The sequence below is a fragment of the Oncorhynchus mykiss genome, chromosome 32 (assembly GCF_013265735.2).
Source record: "Oncorhynchus mykiss isolate Arlee chromosome 32, USDA_OmykA_1.1, whole genome shotgun sequence".
Classification (NCBI taxonomy): domain Eukaryota; kingdom Metazoa; phylum Chordata; class Actinopteri; order Salmoniformes; family Salmonidae; genus Oncorhynchus; species Oncorhynchus mykiss.
Window position 1 is genome coordinate 19,465,673 of NC_050572.1, and position 14,181 is coordinate 19,479,853.

The following is a 14,181-nucleotide window of genomic DNA, read 5'->3' on the forward strand; positions in this document are numbered from 1 at the left end:
CTGTCTGTCTGTCTGTCTGTCTGTCTGTCTGTCTGTCTGTCTGTCTGTCTGTCTGTCTGTCTGTGTCCCAGACACTGCAGTTAGGAGGTGTTTGGCTCCCAGTGACCTTCCTTGACCTTTATTCTCCTGTGTTAACCATCATCTCTTTTCAGTACACAGTGTCATACATAGACGACTTTTCTCTTGATTTTTTCTTCTGGGAACTGTCTTACTGTAGCTAAAAGCTGAGAAACAAACCATGTGTTTTGATGTATGCAGTAAAGAATGATGGTGGAAAAGTTTTGGAACTATCTCAGGTAATCTCTCGTGGACAGACCGACCAAATTACGAGAGATTTTAGGATGTGTAACCCTGGCATTCAGACTCCAGCCAGCAGGCAGCAATCGACTGTGTGGTCATGTTGTGCTTTAGCTAACTGTCAAGCAGGAAGTCTTTTGTGAGATTTCCCACTGTTTTGTTTTTCTTATGTGTATATTACACCAGGAAACTCATACCTGGCTTCCTTGACTCATTTTGTTTTAATTTCCCCCCCTGTCCTGTCTACAGAAAACCTTATCTTCCTGTTCCCAGATACTCATACCTCATCCTTACTGCTTACATCAGATAGGCCTAGTGAGTAGTCTTTTATTTCCCCCTTCACCTCCAGGTTACATTATTTGATTCTTACCATAACATTTTCAATTTCATTACACAAAGAACACCTCCACCTCGTCTTCACCCCCTGTGTAGTAGGCCTGTGGTAGGACTAGGTCCCCAAGACAGGATTTTTGAAAATCAAAAATATGTTGTACAAATTATTTCGAACCCAGTGGAGCCCGGTGCATAACATATGAAAGTATTTTGCAACACAATTCCATAATTAGGCTTTTGTGTCATTAGTAGCAGGCTATTGTAACAACTAATTGACCTACTTTATGTTTGCGCCACTAGAAAAATACAACCCAGCATTCCATGCTGACCGCTATTGATCCTTGGCATGACTGGGACCTGCTGCTCTACTCTGGATGAAACAATAGCGGAAGTGCCACCCCCATGCACTTAACACACATTTTTCATTTTGCTAAGTTCGCTGTATTGTATATTGCTCTCAGTAAAAAAAAACTATGTGTATGGTCATTAGCACAGAATAGCAGCCTGGTCTCATAGACTAGACGTAACATAGTAAATGTAAACACTCAAATCAGTATGATATGTTGCGTTTAGTATGGTTACATAAGACAGATATTTACAAACCTTTTACTTCAGTGGGCTAAATCAGGGTCACACAGGGAATTTCTTGGTAGTCTTAAAACAATCTATTTGAAACAAAAGTGTACACCTCACACACATGGTTATGGACTTAGAGAAATGAAGACACCTGTACCGTGTCAGATATAGAGTTGCAATGTATTACATTTTGAGTTTGCATCCCAATATTACACTTTATATACATCACAGAAGACTGAAATATAACAAAAACAGTTTGACATAGAAACACCGAATTCTCTGCAGGTTTTTTGAAATAATGTTTATTAATTATTCAAATAATTTCAGAATTAATAAACAGCAGCATACTACCCTGCATCTCACTGCTGGATTGCCCATGAAGCTAAGCAGTGTTGTACCTGGAAGGGAGACCAGATGCTGCTAGAAGTGGTGTTGGAGGGCCAGTAGGATGCACTCTTTCCTCTGGTCTTAAAAATTGCATGGGTTGGGGACATTGCCCTGTGTAAAGTGCAGTCTTTTAGATGTCAATATAAACAGGTGTTCAGACTCTCTGTGGTCACTTAAAGAGTAGGGCTGTTAACCTGTTGTTCTGGCTAAATTCCCAATCTGGCCATCGTACCATCATGGCCACCTAATCATCTTCTCCCCTGTAACCATTCCCCAGTTCATTGCCATAAATGAGAATGTGTCTCGGTCAATTTACCTGGTAAAATAAGGGTAAAAAAAAATGACATTCATAACAAATTACTAAAAGTGTTATTAAGAATGTTATAGTATTTAGACTGTTAATGCAAGTACAGAGTACGGAGTACAGAGTACATTCATGCATATGCAAATAACGTGCGATAACGCCCACTATGTTTTTATTTTCTCCTTTAAATCGAAAACCCCAGCCCTTTATGCAAATCACTCATCCCGTCAGCGGAAGCTGGCTGTAAGCTTATTTCCGACAGATATTCCTTTAAAGCTGTGGCTTGACTGCAAGACGTCCCAGAGGATCCAGTCGATGCACCAATACAAAAATACCTTTCGAGTGGACGTAAACATTATATCACAACAGTAACGAACGAAGGAAAGAGATACCGATAACTGGGTAAGCATAGTGCATGTTTTAACAGATGACATTATTATAATTTACCAGCTCAAGTTACTAAGCATCTCAGTTTGCTTGCTGCATCAGAAGGTTTCGCTCGACTAACCGTCAGCTATGTTATGCACTTGTGTAAAAAGCAACATCGAAATGCCTGCAAGTTCCGTGGTAGGCTATAATAAACGCGTTTCCATATGTAGTAGTATTATTACTACACTGTACTAGAATGAACTGACGACCTCAAGTTTGTTGATAACATTGAATAGACAGCGGGCTTAACACAGCGATCCCACATTTGAGTGCTCGTGCAACTGTTGACGATGGATGCTCTTGACAGTAGCACTAGAGGGTAGGTTGCATAATTGGGCAGTTGCAATTACAAATTGTCATGTTAACCTTTTGGTGTAATTATTTCAAAAGCACTTGTTCATTGTTCCACGAGACCTGTTACTCTTTTCTACCGTGGCATCTATTTCAACTGTACAGGTCCGGTGCGCCTGTGAAACGTAAAGGCAATGTTTTGCATTCGCAAAAGTTTTTTTCATACATTAAGAATATAATTTGAAATTGAGAGTAATGTTTGTAATGTGTATTTTGGTTGAAATTATGTTATGCAATCAATCAATTTAGCATGATGCATGTGTCAGGAGTTTACATAGCCATTTTCATAGTTAATAATACAGTAATAGCAACCAAGTGTGTTTGTCGACCAGTTTGTCTAAATGCAGTGGTATCGCTAGCTTTTACTCTTCAGCGTAACTGAATGTGAGTCGATATCATGTGTCTCTGTATTTACTGCAGAGACCAGGTTCATGTCAGGGAAGTGGTTGATATTCAAATCTGATGTAAATCGCTCTTTGCTGAGTGAGATGAAAATCAGAAGGGTAGAGAGGGCCTGTGGTATGTTTATCTCTTATGAGGATTACCCAAGTGCCCCAAGGGTGGTGGTGCACCAGGTGCTCTTTGCTTTTCACTTTGCTTTCCTGAAATGTGTGTTAGCTAACCTTGCCACTGTGGATAATTTGTCTTTTGCAGGTGCCAAGAAGACAGCTGCTCCTCTTTTCCAAAAGGACGAGGCGCACAACGTCTTTGGAACAACTGCTGTTGCATGCAGTCATCTGCAGAGGTTACTGTATGAAGCTTTTAAGGCCTTTTTGGTGAGTCTGTGTGGATGTTTTTATAACTCATTCATTTTTAGATGATTCAGGTTAGATACAAGATGTAGACCATGTAGATACACACACACACACACAAGAGACACACACACACCTACACACCTACAAACACCCTTTCAGACACTCTCCTGAGCGCTAATCTGGTCCGATCTGGTTTCAGCTCGTGACTGCGTGTGGACACTAGTCATGAAGAGAAACCTTTACTTCCCATTAATGGTATTGATCACTAAACACTCCCACTAGCTCAGCAGTCGGTCTCACAACGCTGCAGAGAGACGGGGAACCACAGACCCTTGTTCTTATTCGTTGCAGACTGTCTATGTTGCGTCAACACCCCTGAATAAAGCAAACTACGACACAAGACAGAAAGGTTACATTGGAGCATTAGCATAGGCTACTAAAGTTGAAATGTTCTTCCTTTCATAACCTCAAAGATCACTGGACAGCACTCACACACAGCTTGTCCCTCCAGCTCTGTGTTTCCTATTGCAGCTTACAACTGCTGATTAAAACTTTCTGGCTGACTGCTCCATGCTGAGGCTTGTGAAATCACCTTAAATGGGTGAAACACAGCTCTTAAAAACAATTCTACATTTCAGTTTTGGCTATCTTATGTTGTCTTTGGTAGTTTGCTTCAGACAAGGCCTAATTCCTTTGATTTAAGGGTGTGACTATATCATTTGATCAGATTCATACATTGACAGTGAGTTTAGGAAAAGTAGCCCTAGGCCTATATTTGGAAAATGTTACTACTTGTTTGATGTGGAACGACATCAGATATTACGGCCATGTCGTCCAGATGATTACAATATTATAATTATTATAAGAATCATAATTATGACAGTATCAGGTCAGTGTTGTTGTGCGTGTCATTCTGACATCATAACACACACTTCAGTGTGAATCCCAGCTTTGTCATTAACAAAGATATTGACCACAGATAACCCCACCCTCCTCACTGAGATCCCGACAGAGCTTCCAAGTACAGGACACTGTGTGTCTTGAATTACACAGTCTATTTGTGCAGTGTGGTCTGAGTTCTTCTCAACAGTCTTCTTTTATCCTTGTCGGCTTTCTCTTGTGAAGTTGTGTGACGTCATTCTAGTCCACTCTAGGCTCAGTAGGCCTTATATGGGATGTTGTTCAACCACAATAGAATATTGGATTAAAGTCAGGCAAAAAAAAAATCATTTTGTTTACTGTTCATGTCACAGTGACGGCTGAGGGAGAGCAGATCTGACTCCGGCCAGGCAGCCACATTGTTGGAGCTCGAGCACATTCAATATCTAAATCGATATCAGATAACATGCATGCAGTATGATGCCACTGAGGTTTAATAATAGCCCTGGTTCTAATGCAGAGGGCAGCTACACTATGCTCCTGCTCTGTCCTGTCTGCCATGGCAACTACTTCATTGAGTGTCATGCTTTGTACTGTTTGCAAGTGGTATTGTCACACAGTAGTTATAGACCTTGGTCTGTAATAGTTATTATAAAACTAGGTATATAGTTATTATAGACCATGTTATAGACCAGGGTTATTCAAATCTTACCCTACGATGTCCAGACTACTGCTGGTTTTCTGTTCTACCTGATGAAAATGCATAATTGCACCCACCTGGTCTCTCAGGTCTAAATCACTCCCTGATTAGAGGGAGATAATAATAAAAAGCATTGGAACTGGCTTCGAGGTCCAGATAAACGTTTGAGGTTTATACACCATAGTCAGTTTTGATGAGTTTGACAGATGAACAAGTATTCAAATTCAACATGAGTTGAGGCATTGCCACAGAGATCAAATCACATTTTATTGGTCACAGGCACCAAAACATTTTTTAAATTGAGCCTTTGTTTAACTAGGCAAGTTAAGAACAAATTCTTATTTACAATGGCGGCCTACACCGGCCAAACCCGGACGACGCTGGGCCAATTGTGTGCCGCCCTATGGGACTCCCAATCACGGCCGGTTGTGATACAGCCTGGAATCAAACCAGGTAAGAAAATAGTTACATACCAAAATAACAATAATGAGGCTATATATAGGCTATATACAAGGAGTACCAGTTCCAAGTCGGTGTACTGGGGTATGAGGTAGTTGGGGTGATTGATTGCGGTAATATGTACATGTAGGTTTGGTTAGGTGATTGATTGAAGTGCTATGTACATGTAGCTAGGGGGTGAAAAGCAGAAAATACAGGTATCCATTTGATTAACTGTTTAGCAGTCATGGTTTTGGGGTAGAAGCTGTTCAGGAGCCTCTTGGTCCCAGACTTGGTTCTCCGCCACCGCTTGCCCTTTTGGTAGCAGAGAGAACAGTCTATGACTAGGGTGGCTGGATTCTTTGACAATTTTTAGGGCCTTCCTCTGACACCGCGTGGTATTGAAGTCCTGGATGACAGGGAGCTTAGCCCCAGTGATGTACTGGGCCGTACGCACTACCCAGATGCCGAGCAGTTGCCATACCAAGCCTTGATTCAGTCCGTCTACATGCTCTCTATGGTGCAGCTGTAGAACTTTTTGAGGATCTGAGGGCCCATGCCAAATATTTTCAGCCTCCTGGGGGGGAAGAGGCGTTGCTGTGCCCTCTTCACAATTGTGTTGGTGTGTTTTGTTTATTCCACATTGTGTGCACGTGATAAATGACATTGCTTTCTCCTTTCCTCTCCATATGACAAGTTAGCAGGCGTCTCTACAGAGCAGAGGCTCTGCCTGATCCCTGGGCTGCCTTCCTGGCTGGGTGCTCCTTTAATGATATTTAAAGGACCTCTCAATAATGCACAACGCCTGCTAATAATAGACTAGGTCACAGTGAAGGAGCCCTTTCAGGACGAGCCTCAGTTTCACCATCTTTTCTCCTCTCCTCTATCTCTCTCTCTCTCCTCTCTCTCTCTCTCTCGATGTGCTCGCTTTTCCCTCTCTCCACCCCTTCACACTGCTGCTGCCTGCTCATAAGATGGCCAAAGCTGTAGTTATGTTACTGCATCACAACACAAACTCAGCCAGTCCAGCTCCTTCTATGGAGCCTGCCCTGCAGCAGGAGGATTCTGCCTCAACTGAGTGTGAAAGTCTGAGAGGAGAGAGTGCATTTCGCGTTGTTCCTATCTGAGCTCAACCTTGATTCATGTTCTCTGGTACTCAGGGCTGTGATGTTTTTCAGCTATTTCACTCATGTTTGAGCCGTCCGTCTACCTGTACCACAGGAGGCTGCTGAGGGGAAGACGGCTCATAATACTGTTTGGAATGGACGGGTGTCAAACACATGGAAACAATGTGTTTGAAACCATTTAATTCCATCCATTACTGTGAGCTTGGCCCCCCCAAGTATGATGCCACCGGTGCTGTGTACTACAGAACTGTACAATAGGTATAGGTCCTCTCTTCACACTGAGTAGCTAGGGAGGGCCCTCCAAACAAGAAACTATCTACAGGGCCCAGTTGGTTTTCTTTGTTGTGTCTGGTGATACCTGAGTATTGTTGATGATAAACCATTCAGATACTGGCAGCTTTTCTTCTCTCATGCCCCTTTTGTAATGAGAGAAGTGGGAGGTTTTGCCCCCTCCTCTCCTGTATCCCCTCCTTTCCATTCCCTCCCTCCCATAAACAGTTTCTCCAACCCAGGTAGCTCTCTCAGAAGCTTGGGTGACAGGACTTGGCAGTAGTAGAACAACATTAAGGCAGCAGCCAGCTAGGGACTGAGGACGGACTTCTCCTCTCAGACAACACACATGCACTGTGGCTGGTTTGGTTGGCAGAAAGGCTCCCTTGTAGTGTTTGGAAATGACTGAGCCAGATCTGTTTGGATGCGGTTGAGATGAGACGTGCCGTCACCATCTTTCCACACAGGTGGGTCACTGTTCATTTAGTGATGAATGGATGATTTTCGAGATACTGGTTTTGGTTTGTAATTCAGTTGAATGTGCAATTGTTAGTGAGATAGGATAACCATATTTATTTTTGTGTTGAGCATTGTCAACTGTCCATGGTTTAGAGGAATAGATAGGATGTGAAGATGACAGTTTTCACACAGACATCTGAGCATGGAGATATAATCTATTTCCATGCATCTGAGTGTGATGTCTGCCAGGTTTGACATGGATCTGTCACGGAACATTGTCACAGAACATTGTCACGGGGAGCACCAGGGCAGCATACTCTGAGGACTGATTTTAAGAAATTAAATATGGATTTGACTAATCTCTTTCCTGCCTTACCACTCACAGCTTTGCCAGCTGTCTCCTGCTATGTCAACTGAGGATGGAAGTCAACATTTGTGTTTATTTAGTGATCCGTGGGCTTGGTTTTCTAATAACCTGACCTCGGTTGCATTTCTCTTCTGGTCTTAAGATTTACTGTAACTCAGTTGGTAGAGCATTAGATTTACTGTAACTCAGTTGGTAGAGCATTAGATTTACTGTAACTCAGTTGGTAGAGCATTAGATTTACTGTAACTCATTTGGTAGAGCATTAGATTTACTGTAACTCAGTTGGTAGAGCATTAGATTTACTGTAGCTCAGTTGGTAGAGCATTAGATTTACTGTAACTCAGTTGGTAGAGCATTAGATTTACTGTAACTCAGTTGGTCGAGCATTAGATTTACTGTAACTCAGTTGGTCGAGCATTAGATTTACTGTAACTCAGTTGGTAGAGCATTAGATTTACTGTAACTCAGTTGGTAGAGCATTAGATTTACTGTAACTCAGTTGGTCGAGCATTAGATTTACTGTAACTCAGTTGGTAGAGCATTAGATTTACTGTAACTCAGTTGGTAGAGCATTAGATTTACTGTAACTCAGTTGGTAGAGCATGTATTGTATACTGTTTTTTTGTGGTGTGGTTATCCTATAAGCCCATGGGCTTCCAACCACACCTGCACACCGTTTTGGGTTTTTATTTGTTTTTATCTCTGTTGTTGCCTAGCACTTGTTCTTAAATAATAAAATAAATGCCAGGATAGTGGGTTCAACTCCCAGGACCACCCATACGACTTTAGGTTGCTTTATATAGGAGTGTCTAATAATTGCCAGATACATGTATGTTATATAAGGGAAAGGGGATACCTAGTCAGTTGTCCAACTGAATGTATTCAACTGAAATGTGTCTTCCGCATTTAACCCAACCCCTCTGAATCAGAGATGTGCAGAACAAATTGAGGTTGTTCTGAGGGCAAAAGGGCGGTGTACAACTCCATATTAGGAAGGTGTTCCTGATGTTTGGTAGACTTTTATATACTGTGTATATAAAATATTTTGATTTGAAGAATCTATAGTCCCACTATGTCAATTACATGTTGATTTTGAAGGCAGGCTATGTGAGACTCCTGCCGGGCCGTTGTATTTGTTGTTGTAGGTAGCTAGTAGCTGTTTCAATACACAGGCTGCAGTTGATTCCCACGTCTGTGTATGCGTAACCTAACGTAGCAGGAGTAAAATAAACGCCTGCAAGTAGATCCCCTACATACTGGTCTTGACGAGAAGAAACAAAACGGTCGTGAGATTCTCTTCTGCACTGTTTAATGGAGGAGGAGTTAATATGGAGTAGGGATGCACCGATATTACATTTTTGGCCGATTCTGATATTTTCCTTGCCAAAAAAAAACCCCAAAAAACCCGCAGCCTTTTAAGCGTTCTAGTGCAGTTAAATAGTTGAAACAAAGTGTCATTTGTTCAGTTAGGAACAGATTGTTTAAAAACTTGTAAATTTGAAAAATTACATATCCATGAATGTATTTTATCGCACAACAGACACATATTTTAGCTGCCCCGCATTACAAAGATGGTTAATGTAACGACGTTCGTCTGTAGAAGGAGAAGCGGACCAAAAAGCAGCGTGGTGGTTACTCATGTTTCTTTAATGGAAACTGAACGATACATGAAATAACTTAACTCTACAAAACAACAAACGGAACGTGAAAAACCTATACAGCCTATCCTGTGACAACAAACACAGGGACAGGAACAATCACCCACAAACACACAGTGAAACCCAGGCTACCTAAGTATGATTCTCAATCAGAGACAACTAATGACACCTGCCTCTGATTGAGAACCATACTAGGCCGAAAACATAGAAATGCCCCAAAACATAGAAAAACAAACATAGACTGCCCACCCAACTCACGCCCTGACCATACTAAATAAATAAAAAACAACGGAAAATCAAGGTCAGAACGTGACAGTTAAGTTGTTGGTGGCTCTTCTTACTATCCCATCTTGACTGGATGGACAAACTTCACAATGTTTTGAAAGAAATATTGGTTGAAACTAAAATGCAGTTAATAATTTTAGCTTTAACTGCTTGATAAAAGTACTGTCTCTAGGCTGTCATAAACTGTCTCTAGGCTGTCATAAACTGTCTCTAGGCTGTCATAAACTGTCTCTAGGCTGTCATAAACTGTCTCTAGGCTGTCATAAACTGCTATAAATGGAGTTGAAGAGCTTATTTCTCGAGTTGTTCAATGGAGTGTGCTCATGTTTTCAATGAGAATCCACTGGTTTGTACTGATTGTTGCAGGTAACTCCTAGTCGGCTGCGTACACGCCAAGCACTCATTTTTGTTCCAGCAGGATCTCCATCATTTAAAGTACTGTTCCATCTGGTGGAAACGTCTTGCTTAAGCCTTTTCCTTTTCACTCCAAGCTGTTCCTGTATTGCTTGCAGGTGGCTGTACGTTAGCCTGCAAGCAATACAAATCATTTATTCGTTCGACATGGTGGTATCTTTTTGTGTCGGTAAAATTAGTTATGTGGGAAATGGAGGTGGAAACGCCTTTATGCGCAAATATTTATATAATAAACAACATATCAGAGTAAATTTGGAGTCATGCGATGATATAGTATGTGGTCCTCCCACTACGACTCGGAAACCATGAAGTTTATTAGGCTACAGATTAAATAAGTTATGATGAACTTTGCAGGGTGGTGAAAGTGCACGGTGATGAGCTTGATGCTCTTTTCCAATAAATATCGAGGGTCTTATTCTGGTGATGATGAGGATAATAGATGCTTGACAAGTTAAAAAAATATTCTCGCTCTTATCCATAATAATCTCATCATGTAGATTAGACCAGGGGTTCCCAAACTTGTTCACTCAGGGCCCCCCTTCCACTTTGTACGAGTGCACACACACCACGTCTATTTCTATGGGCACAAGCACTGTTCTTGACACAAACTGTTCCCACCCCTCTTGTCTAATTCTACAGGTTTTAAAGCTCATTTCCTGCAATTCTACACATCTTGTCATGGGGTGCAAAGAACATTTAGCTGTTTTAAAGCTCATTTTATACATTTTGCCATGTCTAATTTGTATTCATGTGATATTTGAGTGACAAAAAAATCTATGGGCTAAAAAAACTAAAGCTGTGTTTGAATACCCATACTGACTACTACATACTTATGAGTGTATATACTGTAAACGAATGGTAACCTTTCAGTTGAGCATACTAGAGCTTCTCCTGTCTACTGGATGTTGATGCTGTTGCTATGCAACCTCTTGCTAGTTTGTTAGCATAACAAATTACTAGCTAAACATTTTCTAATTTCAGGTGTTTGTAAATTCAATCTGGAGTGCCAGAGTGCGCTATGGGCGTTTGTAAATTCAGAGCGTTGTCAGATTGTCCATTCGTAAATCCAGAGCGTTGTCAGATTGTCCATTCGTAAATCCAGAGCGTTGTCAGATTGTCCATTTGTAAATTCAGAGCGTTGTCAGATTGTCCATTCGTAAATTGAGAGCATTTCGCTTCTCGGAGCATTCAGAGCGCACACTGGACGCTCTGGCAGAGGAGTAGGGTTGAGCCGAGCACCCAAGCTAACTGACTAACGTTGGCTAGCTACTTCCGGACACAAATTATAGAACACTTAACTCTGACCGTTTTACTCGTGCTGGTTAGGCTGTTTTCATGTTATCCAGAGCGTTGGTATCTGTCCTGCTGGCAACAATTTATATCACACTTAAAATAAAAATAAAATTTGCTAACGTTTACTGACACTGGCCATATTCAACGGGTGCTTTGAAATCTGAGTAGATACATAATTTACAATGTCCATTTGAAACGCACAACAACTATACCACTTAGCTAAGAAGGATGTGAATAATCAAGTCAATAAATGTTGGGTAGTTAGCAGATAGTTAATATCCTGCCTGGCAAGTTCGATGCATAGGTAACTAGCTAACGTACCAGTGAAGTACATACTGCTGTAAAGCTATGTGGTTCGTAAGGATAGTGTAGCTAACAAATTGTCAGCCAACATAACGTGTAACGTAACTTATTTGAAAAGTTATTACTTTAATACTTTGCTCAGCATGTTCTTAACATTTATCATGGTTATTTAAAGCAATGAATTTGTATCCGCTCTCGTCGGACTTCGGCTGGATATTTTCTGCCATTTTCTTCAAATCTGAAAAGTTACGAAGCCACGCCCATTTTCTGAAGAATTTCATTATGGGCCATAAAAGCAGGGAAATAGTGTCCATTGCATGTATACTTTGTATTTAGGCGAATTTAGTATGACATCCGGGAACTTTTGGCATACTAACTATATCCATACTATGACCAATAAGCATACTACATACTCAATTCACATCACAAATAGTACGGTTATGAGTATTCGAACACAGGTCTGCAATGACTAACATGACAAGAGGAACTGATGCACCACCCAATGTCGAAGTTGCACCTTGGGCATTCTACTATTACAACTTTCAAGAGTAAGTTCAAAGCTGGGCTGCCGCCCCACAGTTTGGGAACCACTGGACTAGACAACCCGCACAGCCTACCCGCACTGTATCTGCGAGCTGTTAGCTAGAGTGCAGGTGCCAAGGCCAGAGTAGGCACATTTAGCTATTTAACGCGACAGTTTTTGTGACAAAACTATCGGTAGAGTTGCAAATGCGATGGAAACACATTGAACTTACATTTTTATTTGGTTCTTGAAAGCTTAAGTTGAAAGTCATATTTTGTGTTCACAACTTCATTACGCACTGATTTTTATCTGGAACAAGTCCATTTGGTGGAAACATACCACGGGTGGGAAAATGCGCATATTTCTAGAATATTCGCATACATTCTGTCACCAATTGGATGGAAACCTAGCTACAGGCTCTTTCCATTTCCCCTCAACCAAAACATCTGGTCATTGGAGACTCGGCAGATGCTAGTGTGTGTTCATGCATGTGTGTCCGTTAGGTCAAGCCAATGCTGAGCTGGAGGTTTTGGTTTGACCTTTATCAGAAGTGCAGGTGTGTGTATCAATAGCGATCAGAGCAGACCATGTGGTGCTGTTCATGCACGCTGTCCAGAATATTCTGTCCTCGTTAGGCTTAGGCCCCGTCCAGCCTAACTCGTGGTGTTTTTTTGGGGACGTGGTTGTTACGTTGTCATGGAAAGACTGCTGCATCACCTTGAATGAGCCTGGCACGCCTGCTTGTTTTTACGTTTCAGTGCAATTGATCACTGCATGTATGTGTAACGTGAAGGTCAGGGCTGTTTCCTTTCTGAACCAAAAGACTGTGGTGTAGGAGGTTTGCTGTTGGCTTGTTTTGAGTTAATTGTTGCGGTGGTGTGAGAATCTACTGTGGTCTTAATCAAGATAACTGACATTGCACCAATGAGAGGGATCTATGAAATGTATTTTCTTGTTTTCCCGCTTGTTATTTCTGTGGTCTTTGAATATCCCTCTCATTTTGCTTCAGGGCCTTTCTTTCAGCTGTGGTTGATCACACTTAGGTACACACCCCTAAGGGTATCAAATACCCTGACCAGGCCTAAATTCCTCTTTTCCTTCAATTGATTTGTGCATTACAAGATGTAGGCTGACATTGCAAGACTAATGTTTATGACTTGGTTTCCTTCGAGGGGAAACTGAGAATAAGGCTAGAGGATGATTTGTGAACCATTTTGATGAGGGACTCAACGAGCTGCCCTGACCAACACCCCAGGGAGGCATTCAGCAATGCTGTATCATCCACTGAAAGAATGTAGTCTTCCCTCTTAAAGTAAGACTCGGAAATACATGGTAACACTACCTATTTTCCAAAGACGAAAGGCCTTCTAGGAAAGGCCACTATATGACCCTCATGATTGTATAGGCCTAGCTAGCTGTGCTTAGTGAGGTGCTGACAAGCTAGGAGAAGGACGGGCAGGCAGAGGAGGCCCACATGGAATTAGGGTGGCCAGCGTCCGTCTTCTAAATATAAAGCTAGGGATGATAGCCTTATAATAGTTGTCCTGTAAGCTGCCTCGTACCTTGCCACAACAAGAGAATAGGTAATTGACTTGGCAGTCAGGTTCCATGCCATCTCAGCCATGTTGTTGGCTACATAGGCCTACAACACAGAGTGGAACAGTATGGTTAGTATCCAAGATAGGTCATAGGTCCACTCTAACCCTTACAGCTGGTGACTTTGCATAGCATGACCTCACACATTTGACATTGAACAGCCAAAATGCCCTGGAGCATGTGTTGTTTACCTGCTGTAACCATAGTTTTGTAAGTTTTGACATTTCATCCTGTCACCACCTCCCTATCTAGAAAAGCATGCTCTGTTATGCAAGTTACTCAAAATATGCCACTCAAAGCAGAGAATGTTGTGTTTACCAAAAACATTTGGAGAAAGACAAGTCCCAAGAATGGACCTCTGACAAATATCATAGTTGCAGTCCATTATTGGGTGTTGCTGACTTCTGCCCTATTTTTGAAGACTTCTAGTAGCCTGT

At 41.7% G+C, this 14,181-nt stretch overlaps 1 protein-coding gene across 3 annotated transcripts in view; it reads left to right on the forward strand.

Moving 5' to 3' along the window:
* Positions 1-2,157: 2,157 nt before the first annotated feature.
* LOC110488054 (solute carrier family 45 member 4) overlaps positions 2,158-14,181 on the forward strand; it is a 71,179-nt gene continuing 59,155 nt past the window's right edge. For 2 of the 3 annotated variants that reach the window (XR_002468338.2, XM_021560030.2), the window contains exons 1-2: positions 2,158-2,299; positions 3,332-3,453. The gene's annotated coding sequence lies outside the window, so the exon portion shown is untranslated. Of the gene's footprint in view, positions 2,300-3,331; positions 3,454-7,120; positions 7,314-14,181 lie in introns of those variants that run through there. The other variant, XM_036970988.1, reaches the window with a different exon arrangement.